General features: G+C 38.9%; 1 protein-coding gene across 37 annotated transcripts in view; it reads left to right on the top strand.

The window, feature by feature from the left end:
- Positions 1-27,160, top strand: part of LOC110469084 (uncharacterized) — a 455,123-nt gene that overhangs the window by 133,290 nt on the left and 294,673 nt on the right. For 2 of the 37 annotated variants that reach the window (XR_014953916.1, XR_014953927.1), the window contains exon 3: positions 26,976-27,158. The exons of 34 other annotated variants lie outside the window; for them this stretch is intronic. The gene's annotated coding sequence lies outside the window, so the exon portion shown is untranslated. Of the gene's footprint in view, positions 1-293; positions 27,159-27,160 lie in introns of those variants that run through there. One more of the 37 variants, XR_014953926.1, reaches the window with a different exon arrangement.

Consider the following 27,160-nt stretch of genomic DNA (forward strand, 5'->3'; position numbering starts at 1 on the left):
CCAAAACATGGACTGAATTGATGATTTATTTTTCTTCTCCTTTATCAAGAATGTATAAGAGTTAAGGATGATATTCCAACATGTCAAATCCTGGAGAAAAGAAAATAAAATTAATTAGATTTTTGCATTTCATCTATATTATCTCAAGAACAGGAATAGAAAACTCTTAATTTCAGACAGCCTCTACCTGACTCTTCTGAATGAAGTCAAGAAGAAAGTTCTGACTTAATACAGGATTAGGGCCAAACAGGAATAGGCCAATTGAGGGGAACAGGATCCTTCATCCTCACCATATGAGGATGGAGGATCCTGTTCCCCTCAATTGGGTGAATTTCACCCACTTTTCCTTCAGCATGAAGTAATCCCATGGCAAGTTTTGTTTATCAAGGAAGGTGAAAAAGATAACACATTTCTCTGAAAGGAAATAAAAATTTAAGGCTTGAATCAAGTTCCCCTACCAGGATGGGCGTGGTTTATCCTAGCTCCATCTTTTGCTGTTAATAATTTACTGTGAGCATATAATGTACTGTAGAATCTATGGAAGTGATCTTAAATAGACTAAATTTGGCTTGGCATGTTTAGTAAAAGCTAAAATGTTGCTGGCAGTAGAAAACCAGAGGACTAGAGGCATTAAGATAATTTCGAACTTCTTTTGTTCTTTATTATTGCTTTCAGACTGCATTAAGTTCTGAAATTAGTCTAAAAAAATAATTGTACAAAATGCAAGGTGACTATTGCAATAATTTTCCTAATGTGCTCCAAAATAGGGAGCTGCAGGTAAAGCAGCTTCCTTGCCTCAGTCTGTGCACTGTGAAAAGTGCAGCTTCCTGCAAAATGACTGCACCTGCACAGAGCATAGAATTTCTGCTGTGTGTACCATGAACTCCATGGCAGAGAAGGAAAAGTAATTTCCCTGATGACTGTTGAAAATCCTGAGATCTTCAGAGTATCCCCTTTTCGTCTCTAGCAGAGCATCTGGGATCTCTCCCTGCCTGTTTGTGCCACCGCAGCGTGTGAGCACTGCTGAAACAAAAAGCACATCTTGAAACTTGGGCAGGGTGCTTTGAAAGGGAGGATTCTCCTGAGGAACGATTGTTCAGTTTTGTAACACAACCTTGCCCTGAAAATGTCTCTTTAAAGCGTGTCCAAAGGACTTAGAACACTTTATATAGCCCAAGTACCCTCATGTTTATTCTCAACTGCATTGAAGTGTGCGGACACTTTTGAATTGCAGGTATGATGATATGTAGCCACCAAAATCCACATTTTAAAATATATCCCAACACAGTTTTTTTACCACAACTCCCTCACTGTCATTGTCTCCCTTTGGGCTCTCCCTCCCCTCCTTTCCCTTCTCCCTTTGCCTTTTCATCTGTGTGTGCCCAGCGAGGGCTTTGCGATGCTGGACAAGGCCACAAAGGTGACAGCTCTGGTTTGGGGCAAATCATTTCTGTGCTGTGTCATGGCCAGTGCTTGTCCAAGGTGGACAGGAAAAAGGGCTGTGCCTTTGTGCCAGCCCTGTTCAGTGACAGGGACCCAGTACAGGTCACTGCAATGAAGTCTGGGTTACATTTAGAGAGCCTATGCCAGGTCCTATTGTGCCAATGCAGAAGCTGCCTTTAATTTACTTTTGGTAGGATTAGACTGTTAATGAGCAGGTCCCTGCCTGTGTTTAGGAAGTGTGCAGCAGGTAACTGCCTCAAAAAGAGCATCTCTGCTTGTCTGCAATATTCTTTAAATCATCTTTGTAAGAGCAACGCTTCAAAAGTTTCTTCTTCCTTTGTTGTTAGAAGGCCAAGTTTAAAAGGTGCATCCAGAGTGTAACATCTTCTCCATGGTTTGTTTATCCTCTCTCTTTTTATGCCTGAATCTAAACCAATAGTTGTTATTTCCAGGGCGTGTGCAAGACAAGAAATAGCTGTGTATGCTCTCATTGTGTTTCTCTGAATCACAAGTTAATTACATCAAAGTTTAAGTTTATCCTAGAAATTATTGCTCTTCTATTCTCAGAAATACATTATCATAGTTTATCATGAGTGTCGTCATTGACAATCTCCCTGTTCTGACTGTGATACTGATGGTCTTAAACATGTGTCAGATTCCATGTGTGTGTGGTGGCTGAGAACAAAGCTGACTTTACAACATTTTACTGTATTATCCATGTTTAACCTCATTAGTTCACAGATTACTGTGGAATACTTTGTGTGTGGAAGGAGCAAAGCAGCACCAATTTAATTCTCTGTGCTGCCTACACAAGTCATCAGTCCCTTTTGGTACTTCTGGAAAGTATCTGTAAATGTTAATGTCAATAAACATTTAGCTGCTTCATTATTAAATCTTCCTATGAATTTCATCCTCTATAAGATGCTAAAAATCTTTAAAATTCATCAGCATGTCTTAATACTCGTGCTTGGCTAATGTTTTACATTTATAGGAGTTTTAAAAGGCAGGTGCAATGTGACATATCACAAGAAGCAAATTAAACTCTTGTAAAGCACAGCTGGAATGCTAAAAATGTGTATTTGTAATTTAAATATGTGACACCATCACACTGTAAAATCAGTTCATAATTAGAAAACATCTGGTTTTTTTCCAACATGGTGTCTAATAGTGTATTTAAATAATTTAGAATGCAATAAGGGGAAAAAAAAAAAGTCAAGCTCTTTTATGTGATTCAGGCCTTTTTTATAATTTTGTTTAAATGTCCTCTTCTAGGTCTTTAAGTAACCCATCATTTTGAAGCTAATTCTTGGTTCACATTATAATCACAATTGATGAAATACATATGCCAAACATATGTGCTGTTATGACCTTATTATCAGTCAAGAAACAGGTTTTGTGGGTGCTATTGTTGAGAAGGATTTACACACTGTCATGTTGCTGGTTTTTTTCTTTTTTGATTACTGGAGAACTGTGAGTCAAATAAAAGCTGATTATTTTAACAGGGAAATTTACATGAATACCTATATTTATATGTAGTAAACACAGCGATGTCTGAAGAGTTTATGATATCTGGAAACATACTTAAAGTAGATTAAATACTGGCTTAAAATGTAGTGGGATCAATTTGAGTTTAACTAATAAAGTTTGAACAAAACCACAACTTCTCAAATGAAGTTAACATGGTAGATTAGCCACACATCTGTCAGCGGTGCTCACGTAGGAGGGTATTTATGTGGGTGTGATGAAATTCCTAATGGATGGTTTTAGCCTGCCTGAAGTGTGCACGCAGAGCATTCCCCCAGTTTATTGGCAGTAAAGTCTGTAACCTTTCTCCTGCCACTGCCTTAGCATCTATTGAAGAGAAATAGAGGCCATACACTTCTGAAGAGGTTTTGGGCTCTTTTGTCCATGGCCATACATGTACAACTGCTTGAAGGTATTCCCACATCCAGGAAAATGCCCCAAAAGCTCACTAGGCACAGCAGTCCTGCTCAGAAGGATTTTTTAGCTCAGGAGCTGGGCGCTGGTGTTGCTCAATACTGTGAGGTCCATCTATCACCACTTTTCTGGGATGTGAGTGTTCTGAAGGAGAAAAATGTGTTCAGTTTATGTGCTTACTCTTTTAAACAAAAATATTTTTTGCCCTGGAAATGAGGAAAAAAATCTAAAAGTAACTTTTGGAGGGCTTGAGTACATAAAGTTAATGTGCTGCAGTTTACATGCAGCTCTGTCTTGATCGTCTTTTATCAACCTTTGCTGCTGCAGCCCACCACAGGCTTTTCATCAGTTTATGCATTGTGTGCCAGGGCAAATAATGACAGAATATCTAGCTAAAGAAGGGGTACTTAATCAGCAATCAAGATTCAATTTGTTTTAATTTTAGCAGGTGTTTGTGAGGTACATTGATGGGAGAGATAATATGTACTGCTTTCATTAGCTCTCTTGTTTTTGTGCTTGAACATTTAAGAGCCAGATGTTCGGAGGTGAGCTGATCAGAATATTAAGTCTCCAGAGGTTGGTTTCCATAGTGTTTTACATTCCTTTCTTTATCTCCCTCAGTTCACCCTGAGCTATGAGGTGCAAGTGCTTGCAATGACAGACTGCATTTCTGCGTCCTATTCAACTAAAGCTTTACATTAGTCTAAATATTAAAAAAAAAGGCAGAAAAAAAATCCCAAAAACCAACACAAAACCTACAAAAATTAAACCCACAGAAAAAACTTTCTTCTAATAATCTGCAATTAATTCTTGGTCCTTGGGTCAGATTCATTTCTCACTCAGAACTAGTTTAGTTGATAAAGTTCTCATGGAAATTATTTGTTTAGTAAGTGGTGTATTGCCAGGAGGTTTTACCTCAGTAAAGATCATGGAATTACCTTCACTCAGTAAGCCACTGATTCCATCATCACCACCTTAAGTTAAAAATCTAATCTAAATAATTTTGGGGAAAAAAAGCAGCAGCTTTGATGTCAGAATGCCTGGCCATGAGAGGGGGCTCCAAAATCGCCCTTGAGAGTGGCTTCAGTCAAGATGTTCTTTAAAAGAAGATGCACAGATTACATTTGAAAAACACAGGGCTTTAGTGACATGAAGTCACTGAAAGAATGAGTTGGAGTGGACAATAGGATTGCAAAAAAAATGTCAGTTTAACCTTTTGAGCCATGTTTTCAGCCTGAGAGGTAACACCCAGAAGCCCTGGCTTGGTGGCTGCTGCAATAATAAGTCTGTGTTCTCCTCCATAATAAACTCTCCCAGTGTTGTGATTATGGTTTCTTTTAGTGAGGAAAAAAACCCCAGAAATAAAGAGTTAAGCAGCACTGCCATTGGTAAATTCTATAATGTTTCCTTTCACCATTACTTGTTCTCTGTTTACTTTGATGCTCAAAGATTGCCCTGTTTTACAAGCATATTTTCTTAATTGTGTCACCTTGTACTGTAAGTGTGTCAGAGGGGAAACATTTGCAAGTGATTAGATATGGCCCTTTGTGTCGCCAAATGTATGAGGTACATACCCTTATAGGATATAATTGTGATCTTTTAATATGCGGCCATTGACCCGGACTTGTTATTATCTATTATAGTTTATAATAATGTATCTCTTTATGATTAAATGATGATGCCTGGCAGAACACTATGATTAGCATTTCAGTTATTTATAGATTATGTCAGAGCAGTAATAAACATAAAATGCTGTTAATGTGTGGCTAATGAAATCTGGACATGAACAAGTTTATGAATTGATATAATTCATTTGAGTGTTCTAACTGAGCTGCTGGTTCTCGTCATAATTCAAAAGCTTAGCAGGGTTCACCGATTAGGTGGTAGACTAATTTGCTACAAAAAGTCAATGGTTTTTCATCGTCTTGGGCTATCATACACAGCATGGCTGATTGCATAAGGACTATACAAAGTAATTCTCATAAATATATTTATTAAGCTTAATATGTTTTGTGAGGTTAGGATGGAATCAGCCAGTGCACAACATATGTGGAACAAAATCACAGTGTGTTAGATACTAAAAAGATATGTTCAGTAAAATCATTCAGGAGCAGATCGATGAGGGAGTTATTTGAATTTTAAAAAGTGAGCAATTCAATATCAAATATAAATGAGAGCCATAAAGAATGATACATATGATTGACTGAGTTTGCTTGACGTTTATTTTACTTTGGTATCATGATTTAATTTCATGCTACAAATATAATTTTAAACTTAGGTTACTTAGTGCTGAACTGGGTGGGTGCGTTTGCAGAGCATTTGCATTTGCACTGCTTCCCTGTGCTTGGAGAAGCTCAGGCACCCCTCCCAGCAGAGTGTGTGTCCTCCTCTTCAACAGCCGGGTCTAGGGACTGCTGAACATCCTAAGATCCTTTTCTGACATTACCCTTTGCTTCCTACATGTGCAGAGTCCTGGTCAACAGGAAAGATGTTCCCAATCTTTATGGGATTGTTCTTTTTTTTTTTTTTCTTAAGCAATGCCTGAGTAGGGTATTGAATGTGATTTCCTCTTTGGGATCTTTATTTTTCCATCAGTCTGTCAGTTTGCTAGTGCATTCCTCCCTTTCCCTGTGACAGCATACTTTGCTTTCTCCCATTATTTCATTCCTTGCACCAGATCCAACACTGGTTTAATCAGGGTTCCTGAGTGGCATCCTTTGTGCTGCCCAGAAATGCTAACCTTCAGAAGTACTAGGCTAATGTATATCCTCTGTCTAATTCTGTCTTTTTCAGTGTCTTTATCTCCTCCAAAATGCAGTATTGTAGAACCTTTTGTTTGAATGTTATCCATAAACTGACTGGGCTCTTTTATGAAGAAAGAAAATCTGCTATGAGCTTATATAGAACCTCAGATACATTACAAAAACACTTAGGTAAGACAAATAGATGAACCCTTTATTTATTTTAAATACTGACAAAAAGTATTAATAGATTTTAAAATATTACAAAGAAGCCAACCCAAAGAATCAGAAAGTATTTACTTGCTGTGCTGCTTATTGAAGAAACTAACAGGATTAGTCATGAGATTATGGCCCTGGGACAGTCTCATTAATAGTAACATTAATTAAGTAACATCCATTTAGAAAGTCACACCTCTGTAGTTATTAACAGGAGAGAGGGAAGTGCTGCTGGAGGACATGGCTATATACAATAATTGTATAATATTATACAATATTTATTGTTGTACAATAATTTCTTATTATAACAAGAGTCCAAACAGAACCCTTTGATATTCCCCCCTCACATTTGTTTCTTGACCTGACACTTGATCCACATGATCCCTGCACTTTTAATCTCCACTACCAGGTTTTCCTCTGTTCCCTCCCTGTATCATTCACTACATCCATCCCTCCCTTGCCTTACATAAATCTTTGTCTTGTTCCTACAAAAAAAACCACTTATGTAATCATAAACCACACACCCTGCTCACTCCTCCCCTCTCCCCAAGCAGTTGCTTTCAAGTTTTTGGAGAGATTTTGAAACAGATTCATACATTTGTCTAAAGATGTTTTAAAAGACAAGATTAAAGATGCAACTTCCCTAAGACTTGGGTGAAGACACAAAAAGCTTTGTAGAGGTAGTGAGTTGAAAACCATTGCAAACATTTCTAGGCCAGAGAAGTCCTTCTTAGCAAAGCATCCTTCATGCAAGGGCTAAAAAAGGAACCTCTATCACATCTGTTTGCTATCTGCAATATCATATCTTTTATTCTGTTTATTTTGAATTTCTGCTTACTTATTTAAAAATGGGGCTGATATTTTTTCCTGCATCACAAATGAGAACTCCAACATTTCATTTATAAACTGATACCCAGTTCAGCTTCTGCTCTTCGTATTTTCAAGAGGCCAGTGATTAAAAATCCTATGTGGAATATGCTCTGTTATTGCCCTCTCTAGGCACTGTCGCATAAAACCTTCAAGGTTCTGGTGCTAAATCCCCACGGCAGCATTTTGATACATGCCAGATGTTCACTCATGGGAGAGATAAATGTTTAATAATTTTTGCTATTGTTACTGTTTTTACAATGTGTTATACTGCCGTGGCTTGCTAAGGCTAAAGCTCTGTTTTGCTGAAGGAACAAGCATATAATAAGTCAGATGTTTACATTTCCATCAGCTTGGTTTTGCATAACAACATGGGAGATTTCACCTGGAGCACAAGTAGCCTAACTCTCTCTGAGCTGACAAAAGGGTTTAAGTGTAATGCAAAATTCTGTTCCAGGGAAGAAAGGCTGCTAAAACCTCTAGTTGGTTTTAAAAGTCTCAAACTTCATTTGGCTCCAAGTAACAATCTGCAACCTATTTACACAAAGACTTGACCTGCTGTGTTTCTTTGCCTGAGATGAGAAGCATTAATCCCATTTGCCTGTGGCATTTGCACCCTGGATCTCCGGTGTAATGGAGCAATATTCATCTTCTAAAATTAGACAGGTGCCAAAATGTTTAAAATTAATATTATATACTGGAGTGGAATTGATCCCTGTCAAAACACTGAAAATGTCACAAAATTACTCTGGTTTTTGGAGCTAGTGGGAGATGATAAGAATGGGATTTGTTTTCCCTCCAAAATGCATCACAGAATGAGGGAGCAGACTGCAGCCTGGACAAAGTCTGGAATGTCAGGGACCTTCTGTGGCAGCTCTGAAGGGCTCCATTCACTGATCTGTGCCAACAGAAATCTGCTCCTTCTTTGGCACCCCAAGAGCCTGTCACTGGGGGTACCTGCAACAGTGGAGGGTGTGTTTTCTTTTGTGTGTCCCACACCAGGCAGGAGGAGGGGAAAAGTAAAAGGAAATTTGTGAGTCCCAATGCTGAGACGTAAGGGTGGCCTAGTTAGACTGAGCATGATCACTGCTTGTCTCAAAGAACAGTCATTGAGAAATGACCTTCCTTCAGCAGCCAGGAGTGTCCACAAAAGAACAACTTTCTAAAAAAAAAAAAATAAATAAAATCCTCCTTTGCCTCTCTGCTTGTCCTGAAGGGCAAACAAGGTAACAGAGAACTGAGGAGCCATCTAATTTAAGAAGGATGTTTGCTGAGCTCTTTCTCTCATGCACATGCACTCTTTCACTTATTCACCTTTCCCACTGCATTATCTTAATGAAATTAAGTAACCCCCGCCTCCATCTTTCCAGTTCACCCTGTCTAGAACTTGTAATTGCTTATTGCAGATTCCCTGTGCTCTAGATCTCCACTGTTTAGGCACTGCAGACCTGATTCTGCTGGCCTGAGTGAGAATAGCAAAGTTGGATCCCCATAAAAATCAAAAAAAGAGTGAAGGAATATAAATCTGTGTCACATTTTTCTCCAGCTTGGGCTGGTAAAAGTCATCTTACTCTGTGAACGGTCATTATTCTCAAGGAAATAAAAAAAAAAGTGAATCGAGAATACAGCTCAGGCTGCTTTCAGCATTTAAATCTTATTTTTAAAATGAAGCATTGGATTGGTAATCTGTAAATTTGGCATCCTTGTCATACAGTCCTTACGAATAAGAAGAAATCTGCAGGTTTGAGGATTTAAACAAGGGTTTTACTAGCAGTGATGCTGCAGTGTAGCTGTGTCCACTGGAACAGGGTGCATCCCAGCCCACACTCAGAGCTTACCAGTTCAGTGTGGGTTTCCATTTTGCATATGTGATGGTTGAGTATATCAACCATAATAAAAATTGTGCTGCCCCTTGCAAGCTGGGGAAATTCTGATGAAATGCACACAGAGGTGGTACATCAGCTTTTACCTGTCTGCAGAAAATAAAACACCTTAGGTTTGTACGGATGGCATGAAACATCCAGGGCTAAATTGTCATTCAGCATCCTAAAAACTTCACTTTCTGTGTAGAGACCTGGGATGAGGTAAGTATTGAATTTCATATATTTCCATTAATTTAGGTTAGCTGGGTAATTTTCTGGCATGTTTTGCTTTACTTTCTCTTATCTTTCTCCATGCTGAGTGTTAGCATTGCCCTTGGCATGATGCTTTACCTTGGAAAACATTTTTTAATGCCTTGTAGGATTTGTCTGGCTGTTGTTTCCAAAATGTTGAGATTAATTAAAATTAATTAATTAATTTTTAAAAATTACTTATATAATAAAGAAGAATTCATACAAACAGAAAGTTTTATTTCATTTATTTGAGTATAAAATACTACAAACATAAAATCCAGTTAATAGTGAAGTAATTATGAGCTAGATCTGATTTTCTATAGATCCTATTAACTAGATCAGCAATTGGAGGCAGCACATTTAGATCATGACATGTTTTATGCTGTGCTGCCAGGTAAGCTGAAAAAAATAGGCATATTTCCTCCCATCCCTGATAAAACCTCAGCAGCAGGTAGTACAGTAATTCTAATGATAGTCACTGTATTTTTTAAATTCACTATGTGGAAGCACAGTCAAATTGCTAAACAGGCTTTCAAAATTATCTTTCTGATTATTGATGCCTGAACAAGTTAGAGAATAAAGGCAGCAGTAATGAAAATAGTAGTAAAGATGATAAATTATGGCTCTCGTTCTCCTGATATTTAAGTCAGGAAATTTTACCATTACATCTGGCAAGGAATGCAAACAAAATCCAGGGACTCTTAAAGTGAGGCCCAGCCCAGGCTTCTGAAGGTGTACATCAAATATGCTGTGTTTTTCATTTTCAGCCTTCAATATGCAGCTGAAACATCATTGTTACCTTCCTTCTCTAAACGTACAATGTTAAGTACATAAAAATATAGAAAACAATGTCTTAGCCAAACAATGATAATACCACAAGCTGAAACAACCACAGAATGGTAAAACTGAGTTCTTAACTTGCAGCTTTGGCTGGAGGCAGCAGAGCAATGCCATGACCTTGGCAAAATGGAACTGTGAGTTTCTCAGCTTTCCTGAGGTAGGAGCTGGTCTTGAGGCTGCATCCAGGATCCTCCTGTGTCTCTCACGGAGGGGCTTTCTGGTAGAGAAATAGAGTAGCTGCAGGATGACTGCCAGAGCTAGGGAGAAAGAGGCCAACAACTGTGGAAGCAGTTTGGCTTTGGGTGTTTATCTCTAGAGAGGTTCTAAATGGAACACTGCTGAACTTAGCTCTGCCCTTCCATTTCATATTTCTTTGTTGGCTGAACTCTGCAGTCATTGTGGATTCAAATGTAAGGATTACAGGGCTATTTAGAACCCCAAATCATGAGGAGTGATGGTGACTCAAGAATCTGGTGGTTCCATCTTCAGACTGATGATCAGCTCAGAATGATATATACATGTGGTACCCCTCCTTCCCATTTATGCCAGCTCCTAAAATCCTTCTTCTTTGTTCTTGCACAGTGGTCATGAGGTTGAGTCCCTCCTTGCAGCAAAGAATGATGTCATGAACATCTGAAAGAGAGAGGGAGAGGAATGAAATGTAGTGTGAATTACATGATGGAAAGAAGCAGGAAGGTGAGGCTGGCATGGCTTGGGTTTTATGACAAAGAATATTGTCATTACAGAAATAACAGAGAGGATTAAAAGAAAAGGTGAGCACAAGCAAGCCAACAATTACTATTATAATTCAGGATTTCTCCTTCCATTACAGTGTTTGGATATAGTGGAGTTACAGAAATGAATTCCAAACGTTTGGGTTGTAACTGTTCTTAGCATTTGCATCTATCATGATGAGCCGCAACATAGGTCTTGCTTTAGTTAAATTCAGTGTGTAATATTCAATACATATTTTTTTGGAATCCCATGAAGATGGGAGCCTGTAGGATCTGCTCCCTTTGCTGTGCTGCCAAACACCCTGGAGCTGATATAAACCAGGGGCAGGAAATGGCCGGGGAAATTAGTTCATACTCCTAAAGAATGGTATAATAATTGCTCCTTTTCTAATTCTTTTCTCCTATTTCTTGTAGTTGTGGAGAGACAGGATTTTATAGGTATTAAATATGTTATAGGACAATTACCTCTGTTTCAACCAAGCCTGAATTGGTAATTGTGCTGTAATGTATTAGAGCATACAGAGTCCTGAACTAGCTTTTCCTTCCTATATTGAGAACTTTATAATGATGTTAATTAATAAATAATAACTTTTGATAGAGAGAGAGAATAACAGCAAGGTTGAAGTCAGTAGGTACCATGGGGCTATTTCAGCTGGGAGATGCCTATATTTGGAACATTAAATCCATTCTAAGGTAATGTTTGTTGTGGTTTTTTATAACTTACATATTTCTTCTGCATGTATCCAAATAAATCCATGTGTATAATAAAAAGCTGTGCATTTACATGCTCCTTGTGCACAGGAGCAGAAGGAAAAGGCAGGAGAGCGACAATAAATTCCTTGTGCCAGACCGATATAAATGGGTTGTGGTCTTAACACAGCTTCTCCTGATTACTGGTAAAAAACTAATTAGGTTTTGTCATTTATTCACTTGGAGTTTTGTCTCATTGAAACCTTGCTAGTCTATTTAACCTATTTCTAGCCTGCAAATATCTGCTGCCATGTTATGTTATGCTTTTTTTGCTTAAATTAACACCTGAATAATACAGCACAGCACATACCGGAGAATGAAAAGTTTTCACATTTTTAATACAAGACTGATTTTATTATATTACTAGAGAAATAAGTTAGATTGCTCTTGCAATCTCAATAAATCACACATGAAGTCTTCTTTTTTCTAAATTAAATTTTTATTTAAATAAAAGTGTTATGTTTGTATTTGAACTGACAGCTAAATCTGATAATTAGAGTGCATGAAGTTGGCTTTGATTGGCATTGTAATTGGATTGTCATTGGGCTGAAAACCTATTATCTTTGGATCATGCCCCATGAAATCTGTTGAAGAAACTTTGCTGCCAGTCATTAAAGCCACCATCTTGGCTTACAAATTAGGTTTGAAAGGCTTTTTACCACTGGGAATGTAATTTAAACCACTGCAATTGCACTCCCATTAATTAAAATTATATTAAAATTATGGTTCATTTTCTAAATATTTTTTTCATATTTTATTAGACATACTTATTACTAAATGCTTAACAAATTACATAGCAGAGCTAGTAAAATTATATTTTAAGATAATCCATCATTTCAGCACATGCTACTCAGCATTAGTGGAATTAGTTAGTGTGTTGATCATTAAAGGATACACTATTTATGTTTTTCATTACTGGTTCTCATTAAAAATAAAATATAATTATAAACCACTTTAGAAAAATAAAGCAAAATTCCACTGAAAATTCTAATTAATGCTGGTAGAAAACTTAGAGCCTGCTTTAAACTGAACTTAGCTCATTGCCCTATTGTTTTCTGTATTTTCTCTATCAGTCACATTGGTTACATTAAGTTGTAGAGAGGCATGAGTAAAATAGATTTTTTTGTGTGTAACACCAAGTTCTGGTTATGCTGAGATCAGAGTTGATAATAAAGAATAAAGGGTTGGAATCTGGGCAGGTTTGCCACCAGAGTTTATTTGTAGAGCAACTTCTAAATATATTCCAGTAAAATGGCTGCAGAGGTAAAGTAAGATGAGAATCTACATGCCAAAAGCAAAGTACCAAAATACCCAATTAGTGCTTATGGGCTAAATATGTTTTGCTTTAGTATGAACTGGAACTTCTGCGTTCTATTTTTCCGAAGATTTTCTCTGGTGGCTATTCCAATACTTGTCAGGGTTCTTGGAGTAACAAAGGAACCTTGACTTATCCTGGCTTTGCAATGCTGCACTCTTTTCCCGAGGTGCTGGAGGGGCCATGGGTTGGCAGGAATCCTGCACCATTACTTGCAGTTCTCTAGGTGGATTTTTTTTTTTTGTTCCTACCTAAGCTACTTCATCCAAAGCAGTTCCTCCTTGCTTAGCAAGTCAAGGCCTAGAAATTCACTTCTTTCGAGGGTATGATTCCCCACTTGATAAACCACAGTGGGATTCCTTCTGAAATCCCTGGAGTGCTTTAGACTCCCCATGCTACCTTTTTTGTCTGTGAAACCACTGAACTCCTTTAAAAGTGCCATTTTCAAATGAAACTTATATGTTTAGACTTGACTTCAACTGTTCCCATGTGAGAATTTGCTTATTCTGTGCTGCTTAAACATTGTTCTATGCATTAAGAAATTCTGCATTTTTTTTCCTAAGATGATCTTCATTATTTTGATTTATATGGCTCTAAAGTCAACTTTTATCTTACAAAGCATCAATGTGGTAAGAAACTTGGAATATATCAAGTTAAAAAAATATACTTATATTTCTGCCTGGCTTTTATATCCTTGAAGGCTGGAATAATGTTCTGTAAAATAAATAGTAATTTCAGAATCACAAAACAGTTGTTCACCTGACCTCCCTGAGCTTTGACTGCCCTCTGTCATTAGGTCTTCCTACTTCACACGGCCATGTGCACACCAATAATGCAGTTCTGCATTCAAGTGCTATTTAAAAACCAGGAAAGCTGGTTAGGTTGGGTTTGACACCAAAATCTCAGTCATTTTTTTGACTACAATGTTCTTCCATTGGTGAAACTCTGAGGAAACTGAAGGAATGTGGTTTCATAAAGAGGATGAAGCAGTTAAATATTTGTATTTTTTTCAGAGCAATTATTTGGGGATAGAAGTCTGTTAAATACTGATAGGTTATTCCAGTAGTTAATCAATTAATAAAGGAGAGCTGGCACAATCCAAATGATTGGCAGATATCCCTGGAATGAAGAAGATACAATGTAAAAATGGCAGGTTTCTAAACAAAAAGGAAGAAAAGCCTTAGAAAGTGGATTACCAATGCAGGTTTGAATGACAGTGAGTATGGCATTTCTTCTGAATTAAAAATGCTTTTTTTCACTATTGTTTAAGATGGGCCAAGGCTGTGTTGATTCCAAATGCTGCTGAACCAAATTCTGTTTCCATGAGGAACTGGGAATAAGTCAAATCACTGGGAGGGTTTTAAACACAGCCAGATCCTCTGAAGTCACTGACACTTTCATCTGCCCATACAGTAGCTGGGCTTGGCCCTCTTAATCTCAAAATAAAGGCAAAAATGTAATTTCTTTACTTTTTATCAAGCTCAGCCTACCACTTCTTACATCACAACTCATAATCCCAACCCACTTTCCAGCAAGACTTGTTGCTTCAGTTTTTGGGTTTTTTGTTCTACATCTTAAAGAAATCTAATCTCTCTAATCCACTGCATAAGCAAGTCGTCTGGAATGAGCTTGGTGACAGCTGGAAGAAAAGTAAAAATGGTTAACTCAGAAAATAGGAAGGTTCAGCCGTTTAGTTCACCTTAAAAAACCCAACCCATGTCCAGCCCCTCTTGTCTCCCCATGTTTTGGTCATAGACTAGAAATGACTCCCTAGTGCAGAAGTGGCTGAATGTGGCAGAAAAAGACACTGGACTGTGGGATTGGAGGTCACTTTCCAGCTCTGCCAGAGCTTTCTGGGGGGCAGCAGTTAAAAATGGCATAATATTAATGTTTTCATTTCCCCAAAGGGTTCATCCTTCATTTCTCATGAGGGAAATTGTTTAGTGTCCAGTACCAGAACTGTTCCTGCTAGGAACTTCCAGAAGCAACTTCCTGATAACCAAAAAATAGTAACAAACAAACTGAAACACTGGCTGAGTTAAAGGCACATTTTGTTACCTCCCCTCCTGCTACTTTTTTTTTTTTCTATTCAGTGTTACTTAGATTCTCTACATTAAGCTAATATTTACTCTCCTTGCCACAGAAGAGCAGCAGAGTAAATAGGATTTCATAGAAGGAAGCTGGTGGAGTTAAACAAACAAGAAAGTGGCTAGTTCTAACCTTTCCTGCATGAGCCTCAGCATCCCCCAAGGCCCAGAGCCCCTTCCCGAGCTCCGGTGATCCCGCCCGTGCTCCTTGCTCGGAGCCAGGGCAGAGGCAGAGCCTTCTCTGCTGCACACAATGAGCCACATCCTCTGCTCTGCAAATTGGTCAGAGCTTCTCCAAGCCCATGGGAGGCAGAGCTATTTAAGCAAGCTGCACATCTGCCCCCTGAATTGCTTCAGCATGGCTGAACTCACCAAGCAGGGCTGTGGGGAACACATGGAGCTGCAGGAAATCGTGGGGATTTGCAGCACGGCAGCCTGGCTTTTCCAGGACAAAATGGTGGGTCAAAGACACCCTTGTTTCTGCCCTGGAAATGGGAGAATTATGCAACGTGACTTTGACCTAAAAATCAATACCTGCTGCTTAACTACAGAAACAAATGGCAGCTCTGATGGCCAATAACAAACCGATGGTTGTTTCTTTGTTCTGTCTCTCCTTCTGTCAAACTGACTGCTAAAGGGCAGGAAAACATGACAGACTTGTCAGCCATAAAGAACTTTTTGGTCTCCTTTGTAGGAGCTCATCTTTTCATGGCCCTGTGCCAGAGCAAGTAGATGCCTTCCACACTAAATACAAAGAAACTGATGTTGGAAAAGGATACCTGCTCCAAGCCAGGAAAATCTAATGAACTTCTGTTAAAAGCCAGGCCAAAAGGGAATAATGAGTTGCATCGTGTGTTTATTGTCCACCTGCAGCCATTTATAATGAAAGCATGGGAAATTAGCCCTCCTCAGGTGCTTTTTTCCCTCAGACACATTTGACATCTAAATAGTGTTAACTGTAATTAAGTATGCTCTGGCAGACCTCAGACTGCTGTCACAACTCTGCTCAGAGCTGGCAGTGCTCACAGTGCTCCCAGAGCCGGGGCGGGGGTGGCGGTCACTGCCTAGAGCCTCAACAGGCCAGGTGTGGGTTGGGTACTTTCTGGAGAAGATATGGCATGGGGGTTATCAGTGCTTGGGATCACAGAGTCATTTCAGCTGGAAAACCCAAAGATCGTGAGTCCAGTGATAACCGAGCACTGCCAGGGCCACCACTAACCCATGTCCCTAAGTGCCACATCTACACATCTAAATCCCTTCAGGAACAGTGACTACCACTTCCCTTGGCAGCCTGTGCAAATGTTTGAGAACCTTTCCTGCCGGATCCCATCAAAACCTGTATTTCCTTGTGCAAGTTCACAGTCCTAAATCAGGTGATTATTTGGAAAATACACCCAGGATCTCTCTTCCAGATTTGCACAGAAGTAGCACATCCCACATGTGTGTCATGTGTTAATTTATTTACTCAGAGGTCAGGAGAAAAATATGGGGCAGAAGAATTCTTCAACCCAATTAAAACTTATTATCAAGGAGCAGCAAGAAACTTTTCTGGAACAAATGAACCTGTGGTTCTGGCTGTACCTCAGCATCCTGGGTTGTTCAGGCTTCCTGCAAGACAGCTGGAAATGTGAAAATCTGCAAGGAGGTTGCACCATGATTTTCACCTAAGGTACGGAGATGATGACTTTAATAAACAACTGAGCTGCAGGTCACATCTTCCCAGCCCCATTAAAACAACAGCCTTTAATTCCCATTTAGGTTTCCTCTAGCTTTCTGTCTTTCTTTATGTACTCCTGCTGCAAATTATGCAGAATAGTAATGAACAGGACTGGCCAAAATATTTTATGTTCTATTTCTCTAGTTAAAAATTGTGTATTTTTCAGTGAGAAATAAAAGTCTCTCAAAATTGGCAGAAATATTTTTCCTAATGAGGTTCACAACAGAACACCCCAACACTTTGTTAAAAGATGGAAAAAGGGAAGACAGTCCTCAGCAATCTCATGATCTACAGAGTTAAGCACAGGACTGGGAGCCAGAAGATCTTGAATTACATCCCAGTGTCTGCCGCACACAGGATTAGTAATACTTTGTACTCACATTATCACTTTGCCACTAAATAAAGTTTGGAAGTGACATTACAAATGGGGAAGGAGCGGCTTGGAGAAATGAAGTGACAAATCCAAATTGGCACAGCTAGTTAGTGTCAGAATCAGGATTACAGTAATTCTTGACAAGCCGTTTAACCTTCATGAGGTTCAATTTTTACACCTTTAAAATGAAGGAGATGATTTCCACGGAAAGCAAAATGTGCAAATGATACCCACTGGCACAATTAGGTAAATACATTGTTCAAAAATTACTACTCCTCTGCTGCAACTTGGAGGTTCAGCAGAGTACACGTGTTGTACAAACCCGTGTTGCTCCAGGGAAGAACATCTCTTAGGTCTTCTTAGGAAGCAGTGGTGGTGAAGCAGCTCCTCCAGGAAGATTGCTTAGAATTCCCAGCAAAAGGAGATGATTTTCAGGCACCTCCATTGGCAACACCTGAACTAGATTACTTGGAAGGGAGAGGGGGGTTATAGTAAATTAGGAATTGGGCTGGACATCATCAATCCAGAACTGAGCTGGTGGCACATGGCAGGAAATTTGTCCTGGTTCTTATGGCACAGGAATTGCAGGATGCTTTTGGTCGCTGAGTTCTCAGCTTGGCAGCAAATCAGGTGTTTTGGCTAATAGGTAAATATCTGGCCAACTCCAGTTCCTTGCTTTTAGTAATCAGTTCCTAGAATGCATTTACCAATCAAAGCCTCTCATTTGCATGATCTTTTATCCTTGCTTTTTTAAATATCAAATTTACCTTCATAAATTTGAATCCCATCTTTTCACCTCACAAACGAACATCTTTGGAGTGTTAAGTGTGAAAAAGATTATGTTAAAAATATTTTTTTTTATCACAAAAATGCTGTACAAAATGCTTCCTTTTATTGAGGTTGATGCTGTCTTTGCTAGTTTCAAGCTACTGTGGTACTTTTTTCCTTATCACCAATCATGCTGTGATCTTGTCTAGGAAGTTAATAGCAAACAACAAGAAGCAGGTAACTGAAAATAAATAGATGCTGTTTGTATTTTTGTAAACATAAAGATGACCTGCAGTCCAAAAAAAGCATTGAGACATTCATCTCCACACAGGCAAACCTGTATTTATCCTTGTTTATCAAAACACTTTACCACATGCTTAACAGCAAACATCCTCCCAGTACATAATGCCTTCAGAGGAAATGTGTACCCACAAGAGTGCCTACCTACCCCTCCTTTTATATCAGTGATGTGTGTGGGTGATCAGGACTTGTATTGGATCAATATTTTGAAAAAACTGTTCATCACATTTTCCTGGTGCTTTGTCTTTTTTTTCCTTCCAGCTTCCTTGACATAGTAAAGGTACATTTTGATACAGAATGATAAAAAAGAGAATTATTGGTATTATTCAGAGAAGTTGTATCTTGATGCACATATCCTGAGGTACAGTAAATCTTACTCTTGATTACAAATTCTGAGTGTTTTTGCTAGTGGAAAGTTTTGTGTTGTTACAAAATGCATCAATATGCAGCAGGATATTTGTTATATTTTTCAGGATGGATTGCTAACTTACAGAAAAAAAATAAAGATTGTGTCTGTCATGTTTGGGAGAATTATATTTTTGTTTTATTAACCTGGCTTACTATGAGGGAATGTTTCTTTTCTTCTCTGTAATTCCCCAACTCTAAAATCCACGTTTTGCTGCCTGTGCCTTGGTGGGGTTGTGTTAGTGCTGCTTGCAGAGCAGTCTCAAGGAGAGCTCTGTGAGCAGGGTGAAATCCTCTGTTCTGTGCATGGGAGAGGCTCCAGCTCCGAATGTCTCCCTCATTCATGGGAGATGGGATCATCGTGGATGTGTCACAACAAACACCTGGAGCTCAGGGCAGACAAGTGCTCGCTGTTTTTATGGCAGTTGCTCTGGGTTGAAGTGGTGCTGCACAGATGAGCTCTTCCCTCTGATCAGAAGCTTTGTTTTGTTGGAAGGATTTGGAAAAAATTAGAAATGCTAAAGGAATGGGGTGATGGCACTGAATTGTCACTTCATGTAACATTGGCTTTGTACAGATGATCAGCTCAAAGTATGGTTAAAATGCTTCCAGGGCGGTATTTTGTGTGGAAAGCTGTTAAAAACTGAGATTTAGCATAATGGTGAAGAGATTCCACAGCACCCAAAATGCTGATGGTTTGCTTCATGCTTAATTAGATTTCCCAGCACAAGTCTGAAAAATGTTTTGTTGTCGTTCATGTGACCAGATAGATTTCATCCCAATCACATTGTTGCCAGTGTAGGATAATCAGCACTGGGCTCCTAAAAACACAGATCAGGAATGGCAGATGGGCACTTCCCAAGCTCTGGTTGCAAAGAGAGCACCCAAAGGTGACCAAGAGCTTTGCTGTCCTCCTGCTACATGAATCAAACAGAAAGTGCTTCCAGCCAACTCCAAATGTGTGTTCTAACAAAAGGGGTTCTGCCTGAAGGGAATTCAATCCCATTTCCCTCATGAGAAGAAACCTCAGGTGTAATAGAGAACAAGGCCCCCAATCTGCCAGCTTTTATCAGCTGAATGGCATCAGCTTCAATTCGTTCATGATTCTGATTTCTAGGCAGAGCTCTGTCATCAGCCTGAATTTTGGAAAGTAGGAGAAGATGCGTTTGAAGATGCCTACTGCAGCTTCCTGGAGGTTTCCCAACCCCAGTTCCTGTATTTGTATCTGTGCACAATATTTCAGCTCACATACAGCTGTTGTTATCACCTTGATTTTAATTAGGGCATTCAGCAATAACTCTGTGTTTTCTTTCCTTGTAACTGTGCTCAGGTGCAACATCCAGGAGTTCAGGGAGGCCAAGGAAAGCACTGTGGCAGGATTCTTACACAGAGTATTGTGTAGGTTTTAGAATTGGGCACGCAGTTGTCTTTTGGCACCAACTGAGCCTTCAGAGGCGCATCAGACCAGTCATGCTTTCTATTTTCTTTTCTAATGCCTTTGAAAAAAACCTCAGTGAGCCTGAGACTCCCTCCCTGGCTCCTGACAGAGCCAGTGGTTATGGGACACTGCACACAGCACATGGAGCTAAGGGGAACCCCACCACAACATCTGGTCTTACTTTCCCCCCCTCCACTTTATGAACTGAGTATCTTCTGGGTAACTCTGTTTCTAATACCCTGGGTTAAGATTGATTTACACAGGCCACTGTAACTGAAGTCTATCTTGAAATCTGAGACTACCCAAGGAGTGCTGGCACAGAAGAGTTTGTTTATCAGTGCTGGATTTGGGGGAAAAGAGAAATAAAAATCCTGTGTTGCATTTTAACATGGATTGCTGGATCATAAACAATTTAAAAACTTATTTAAAAAATAATTTCACCTCCTTTTATAGCCATAGTGAAAAACTCTAGAAAACAGTTTGCAGGTCTGGTAACAATCTACAAACATATCCTCATGAAAATTAGTCCAGTGCTGTGGTAGGAAACACTTGAATATTTTAATTCTGTCTGATCATGTATCTTGTACTTTTTTTTTTCAAATAGGATCCAAATATATTGTAGGAAATTTTCCTCATGAGCTTCATAGGGAATTGTGGGGTGCAAAGCAGCTGCTCTAAATCCTTCCTCTGCATTTGGCTCAGGGTGATTTTAGGTCCCTAAAGTAGTAGTGACTTCAGTCCTATGGATACAACTAGTCCCCTTTGGAACCTCCTGTTGGGAATTGGTGAAATTCTTCCTCTAGGAAAAGCAGCCTTTTATGGAGACAGTCCTGGGGAACTCCTGGATGTTTAGAGAGATGGGATCCTGGTCCCAGTGCCATGGTGGAGTACGGTCACTCCCACTGCCCAGGCTGTCCTGGGAGATTTATAGCCTCATACATCTGGGAGATGCTGCTAATAAATTTTTGCCAGCCTCATGTAACACAGGGCATGCACCAGATAAGCATATTTGGTTAAAACCAAAGTTTAGACTTGAGAAAAAACACTATTTAAAAAGGCCAGATGACCCATGTGCTGGGAAACCCTGCAAACGGGGGTGGGGGGTGGGGAGGGTATTTAATTTGGAAATTATCATTCCCCCATACTTGAGAAATAATGCTGTTAGTGACAATTTCAAATCTTTCTCCTGGTGTACATTTTGATCATCATGGTATCCTCTTGTTTCCCACTTTTTACTGTTGAGACCCTCCATAGAATATTATTGTCACTGCAGACCTTTTATCTAAGGACTGTTGATCACAGCACAAGAACTGTCATCCTATTTGCATTCTGTGGATGCATCATTATTCACAACATTTGATGTCCATAAAAAACATTAAAACTATTTCCTTGAGCAAAAATAATCAGCTCTCTGCTGTACATATCATTTGTATACTCAAATTGTAAAATGTAAATTGATATATAAGAAAATGGCCCATTAACTTTTTCATTAATGACAATAATACATTTTGTGCATCAGCAGTAGGAGGACCCTACATTCAGTCTAAGGAACCTGAAGGATAAATGGAGACTTCTTTGTATTTCTTAAAAATGAAGGCTGTCATCAAGCCCATTTTAGAGGCTGGGGAGGGGGCAAAGTGAGATTATTTTCTATGGTCTTATTTGTTTTTTAAACTATTCTCATACTTGGAAGCATTCTTAAAGTTAAAATACTCTGATGAACTGATCCTCCTGCCTTTGAGGCAGAATTTGCAGTGAAAACCACCTGGCATTTTGCCTAAACAAGGGCGAGGAGTTACCTGGGTATATATTAAATATTCTTCGTTAAAAGCACTATATGTGCACTGAATGTATAAATTGGGCACAGCTCCCACCCAGCTGGTAATGAATTGCCTTGAAATATTCATGGCATTTTTTTCAATCTCATCCCAATTTCCATTCCCACAATTTCATTTTTAAGCCGGGTGGATTCTGTGGGTGCCGTAATGGGTGCTGCGCTCCCCATTGCTGGATAACTTTTGAAAGAGTAGATCTATTTATACAATAAAATAAAATAAAGTGTAAATGACAAGTATTGCTGGGTTTTGTGAAATTTAATAGACAGCTGGATTACTGTTTCTTTAGGATTTATGCTGAGTTACCTGGAATTTACTGTGTTTTTTATGCATGTAATTTAATCATCTTCTGTCTTTTAAGATAATAGCAAGTGATTTTACTGTAATTCACATGAATTAAGACATGTATACTGGCTATCAAATTGCTGTATATTTACCATTTGATTAAACTATAGATTAATAATTTTTCTATAACTGATACATCATGCACTAACAGATAAAGAGCATCTGAGATTAAGTAAGTGAGAAATAAAATCTGCTTTCAGTAAATTGCTTAGAAAAATTACACAGTACATTTAAATTACCATTTGCTTAGCAACATGCCCTTGTAGACATTCCAGTGGGGCTATAAAATGATCGATTTACTTTAATTTTCTACTGAATCCTGAAAAAATGGCTATCAGTAACCTATCCCTTCATCATGGCATGCTGATTCACTCTGTGTATTAAATTTACTGGCAAGGAGCAAGACGTTAACAAAAAGTAACAGATAATGTGAACATTTCATGCATAATCTGTAATATGAGATATGTATTAATAGGGAAATTATGATGCATTCAATTATTCTGAAATGCCTTCCAGAGATGTTTTGATTTGGCTGCGCTCTGATAGTAGCAACACAGCAGGGAGCATCTCAAGTGATGGATAACCTAATCTCCTAATCTCAAAATGGGCACTATTCACAGCTAGCCCGGGAGAGGCTGGTGGGAGCCACCACACTGCACAGACACTGCTCCTCACACAAAAAAACACAGCCGCCAAAATCCCCTGCTTCTCGCAAAACTCCTCTCCCCGGTGCAGAATTTTTGGGGGCACGGCGGTTCTACAAGTTCAGGTGCTGAGATGGAAAAAAAAAAACCTTTGCTCCCCTCTCAAATAAACTTGGGAGACAAAAGGCTATAAAATAATTGTGTGTGCAGTTGTTCTGTTAGCATTGAAGGTTGCTTTGTGACATTATACAAAGGAGCTCTTTCTGACTTTACCCAGTTTAATATAAACCTGAAATGATCTTTACTATGTATACAATCTCTTTTTTTTCCACTGGAAAAAAAAAAAAAACAGCAGAACAAGAAACTCCTTATTTTGTCTCGTGAGCCCAATGGACCCAAGTGCTTGCTTGTGTGTAATTAAGCAGCCGTGTTTACTACTTCTCCTGGTGAACAATAGTCTGGTTTCCTGAGGAGGTCAAGCAGGATTTATTTTATTGTGTACACACTCGGAGCAGGCAAGGTGCCTGTCACTCCTCAGCTTGGCTTGGGCACTTTTTCCCTGCTCCACATCCACTGCTTTATTCCCGTTTCCTCACCTTGGCATCTCTGCAACTGAACCAAAACATAAAAGCCCAGGAATTTGAGCCACGGCAGCACAGTAAACAATCCTGGGCACACAGGCTATGCAAATCCACCGAATTTTTTTACACTTAATTACTTGATTGCAGTGGGCTCACTTTTTGATTAATGCAATTTGGCAAAAGGTAATATTACACCAGTGTATTAGAATTTTTAGTAATTATTCAATGTTAATATGATAGTGTTCTTGAAGTAAAATGAGAAGGAAACCATATCTCTGTTTTGTCTTCAATTCACAGCCCTGCTCAAATAGAGAGAGGAGGAGAGACACACAAATACTTGTGCAAATAAACGTGGGTTATCTTTGGGAGAAATCTTACTAAAAATTCCTGATTGGTCTTCTCCCAACTTCCTGTCCTTAATGCCATGTTTTTAAAATTATTGGCATTACAAGGGTGCAGAAATGATTTTACACTCTTTTTTTATGCTGCAGTTTATTTGATTTACAAAGTGATTTGTTCTAACAAGTACCTTTGCAGTTTAATCATAATGCCACATTGTGTGTGCTGTTTTCCAAGACCTGTGCTGTTCCTAATGCCTTTGGCAGCCCAGCTCCTGAGTTTTCTGTCTATTAGAAAGCAGGGAAGTGTGAGGCTACTTAGATTGCCTTCGCTTAAGCAATTTGATTTCCTCCACATTGTGCTCCATGTGAGCATTGTGTTAACACAGAGCAGAACGTGGGGCTTTTACCTTGCCTGCTGTTCCACACCTTTTACTCCAGGTTGTAGCCACTAATCAGGGAAGGAGCCACAACCAGGGAAGGAACGGGGGCCCGTTTTATGAAACTTTCAGATGAGGGATGTTGGGTTTATTTCAGTCTTTAGTACCCGAGAATGTACAATTGCTCTGAAGATAAATAAAAGATTCAGCTGGATGCCACTGGAGAGCAGAGCAGCATGTCTTTGGCATTGCTGGAGTCTTATCTGATTTGGATTTGTATACCTCATGGGGAATGGCAAAATATTGGAACAGACGGCTTGATATTTCCGAAGAATATAGTGGGCTTTATTAGCACCAGTTTCACTCCCTGACTGACGGCTTTTTCAAATTTTTTATCTTATTAATCTGTGCTACTGTATGTAAATGTTATTCCTCTCTGCATAAGGGAGGCAACCAGCGATTTGTAATAAATGCTTATGAGTGCCTGAGGCTGCACTTAAACTTTAAAACATCTATTATTAAGTTGCAAAAAACCACTGTAATGGCCAATAGTGACCTCATAGGAATTTTAAACTGTGGTCTGCTCTTCTGCATTAAAAACAAAAAAATTGCCTGAAGTTAGAATTATGAGCAATGCTATTTTAACAGCTGCATTTTGATTATTAAAGTGTGTTTTACAACTGAATTACAATGCTTTTATGGACTCTAGGTATAAGATTTAAAAAGGTCATTAAACATAGTAGGTTTTGTCACAGTAGGTGTCATTGTATACAATGGACACTATACAATCAATTTTATGTCGTAGTACTTAGGTTTTAAAATAACACAGGGAAGCATTTTAGTTTGCTTAAGCATGTAGATTACTGTAGAGCTTTTTAGGTATTTTGACAGTTTGCAGTCCAAAATGACTACTTTCATTATTATTTTATTAATTTGACAAGAAGCCTTACAGATTTTCTGTGTATGAACGTTCCATTTGTCTCAGAAATAATTAAAAATGCCAGCCTAGAGCAACAAGACAACAGAAACACTTCTGGCAAATCAATGCTGAGAAATGCACCGTTTGTACGGGAGCCAAGTGTTTAGTCCTGAGCCATTTTTACATTTTCTCAGCCTGATAGGATGTGGGCTCATTGACAGCTAGTATTGACCTGCAGCGTGGGCTGGGCAAACCCAGAACCTATAAATTGATTTATCCAGGGTGTCGTGTGCTGGGTGCTGGATGCAATGTTTGCATCTTGCACAGCACAGATGCAGCAGGCAGTAGGAAACCCCTCTGCAAAGGCAAACTTCAATTCTGCTGCCCTTCGCCTGCTCCATCAGACTTGGAAATACTTAAATCTTTAATTTGCCTTTCATTAATTTGACATGGCGTTATCCTGGTGAAGAACCCAAGTACAAACAACACAAGTTCGGGGTGGCTGTGTGTTAATGAGTGCAAAAGGAACCACACTAAGTGCAGAGAGCTCCAAATATTTGACAAAATGTCACAAAGGATTGTATTTGCATGTAGTAGCATGGGTAGGACATAATGATTAGTGTGTAGTGCCGTGCTGGCAGTACCTACTCCGGCTTATCCTGATAACATGTCGGCTGCACAGCTTTGAATATTGTATATGTTCTTTGAACATATCTAGGACTAGCAGAGCTGTCACTCCACTGAAAAATGTGCCTGCACAAATGACAATACTGCTTTAATTTTTTTTTTAAAGCGGACGACTTCTAAATAATTATTATCATGCTAATAACATTTGTATTCTTTTGTGTATAATTAAGATCTGCCTGTCTAAGCATGAAATAGGGTTGAAATCTTGAATAAGTATGCTAGCCTTAACCTATTTAGTAAATCAATTTTAATTTAGTATTCTTTAGGTTAAGTCATAACAATAGAATTGCTGTATACAGAAAAATCCACAATTTATGGTTGTAAACCTTCTCGGAAATGTTTAATAATCAGCAAAGCTTCGGTGAAATTAAAAAATCTACCCCTCTAAATGTAAGTGCTGAATTTAAAAAATGATTCAGCGATTACTAAAGTCATGTGTTTTTTTTTAATTACCATTAACTCTTTATTACTTAACATGAAATTGTACATGTGATTTTATCTACAAGTCCCTGTAGGATTGTAGTGCTTTTTCCAAAGACTTGTCTTTGAGCCCTACCCATTTTTTTGAAACACAAGGAACACAATTACCAGAGTAAGATTGAATTCCTAGTCTGCAGTTTTATTATCATATTTGTATTTCTTATTTAAATAGAGAGCAAAGCCGTAAAAGGTTTTTTTTTGGGGAAAAGAAGTGCCTTTTCAAAGATTTTCAGTCCTGAGAGAAGTCAGAAATGCCTAACGAGGGACCAGATCCTGCTTGGAAAGGGGAAAGTGGGAGAGGCTGGAGATAAATATACCCTTAGCTGCTATATGGAACTGTTTGATGTCTTTGTTATTGTAAGTTTGCATCCCAGGGCTGTGCAGATTTCTGAAATCCTGCTTCTCGGCATTACTGTGGGATCTGTATGGGCTGTGCTGCGTGTGGGATCTTCCCTGGCTGAGAGAGAGGTAATGGAGATTTTTCCAAGTCTGCATGTGGTGTTTCCAGACCTGATTTGCGCAGATCGTAGTCCTGGGCCTCCAGCAGAGTTTGAAATGCAGTGACAGTAAACAGTCCCCATGTTCCCAGCTTTCCAGTGCCATGTACAGAATCCATGGACCTGAGCACTAGATTAGGTTCTGGAGCTTTTTCCAAGTACTTGGGTTTTTTAGGATATTATTTGTTGGATGTTATTTATGGTTTTTTTTTTTCTATTTCAGCTGGCCTTTAAAATATTTCCTTCCTGTGGCATCTCTGTGTAACAGTTACAGGAAAACAACCCATCTCTCATTAAAGACTCATTGACTGATCCTCACCCATTTTAAATTGGGAGCTGCAGTGATTTACAGTGGTTGAGGATTGGATTCATGATGCCTTGAGAAAACATGGGAGGAGCACAGATTGT

This window comes from Lonchura striata, chromosome 3, assembly GCF_050655825.1.
Source record: "Lonchura striata isolate lonStrDom1 chromosome 3, ASM5065582v1, whole genome shotgun sequence".
Taxonomy (NCBI): domain Eukaryota; kingdom Metazoa; phylum Chordata; class Aves; order Passeriformes; family Estrildidae; genus Lonchura; species Lonchura striata.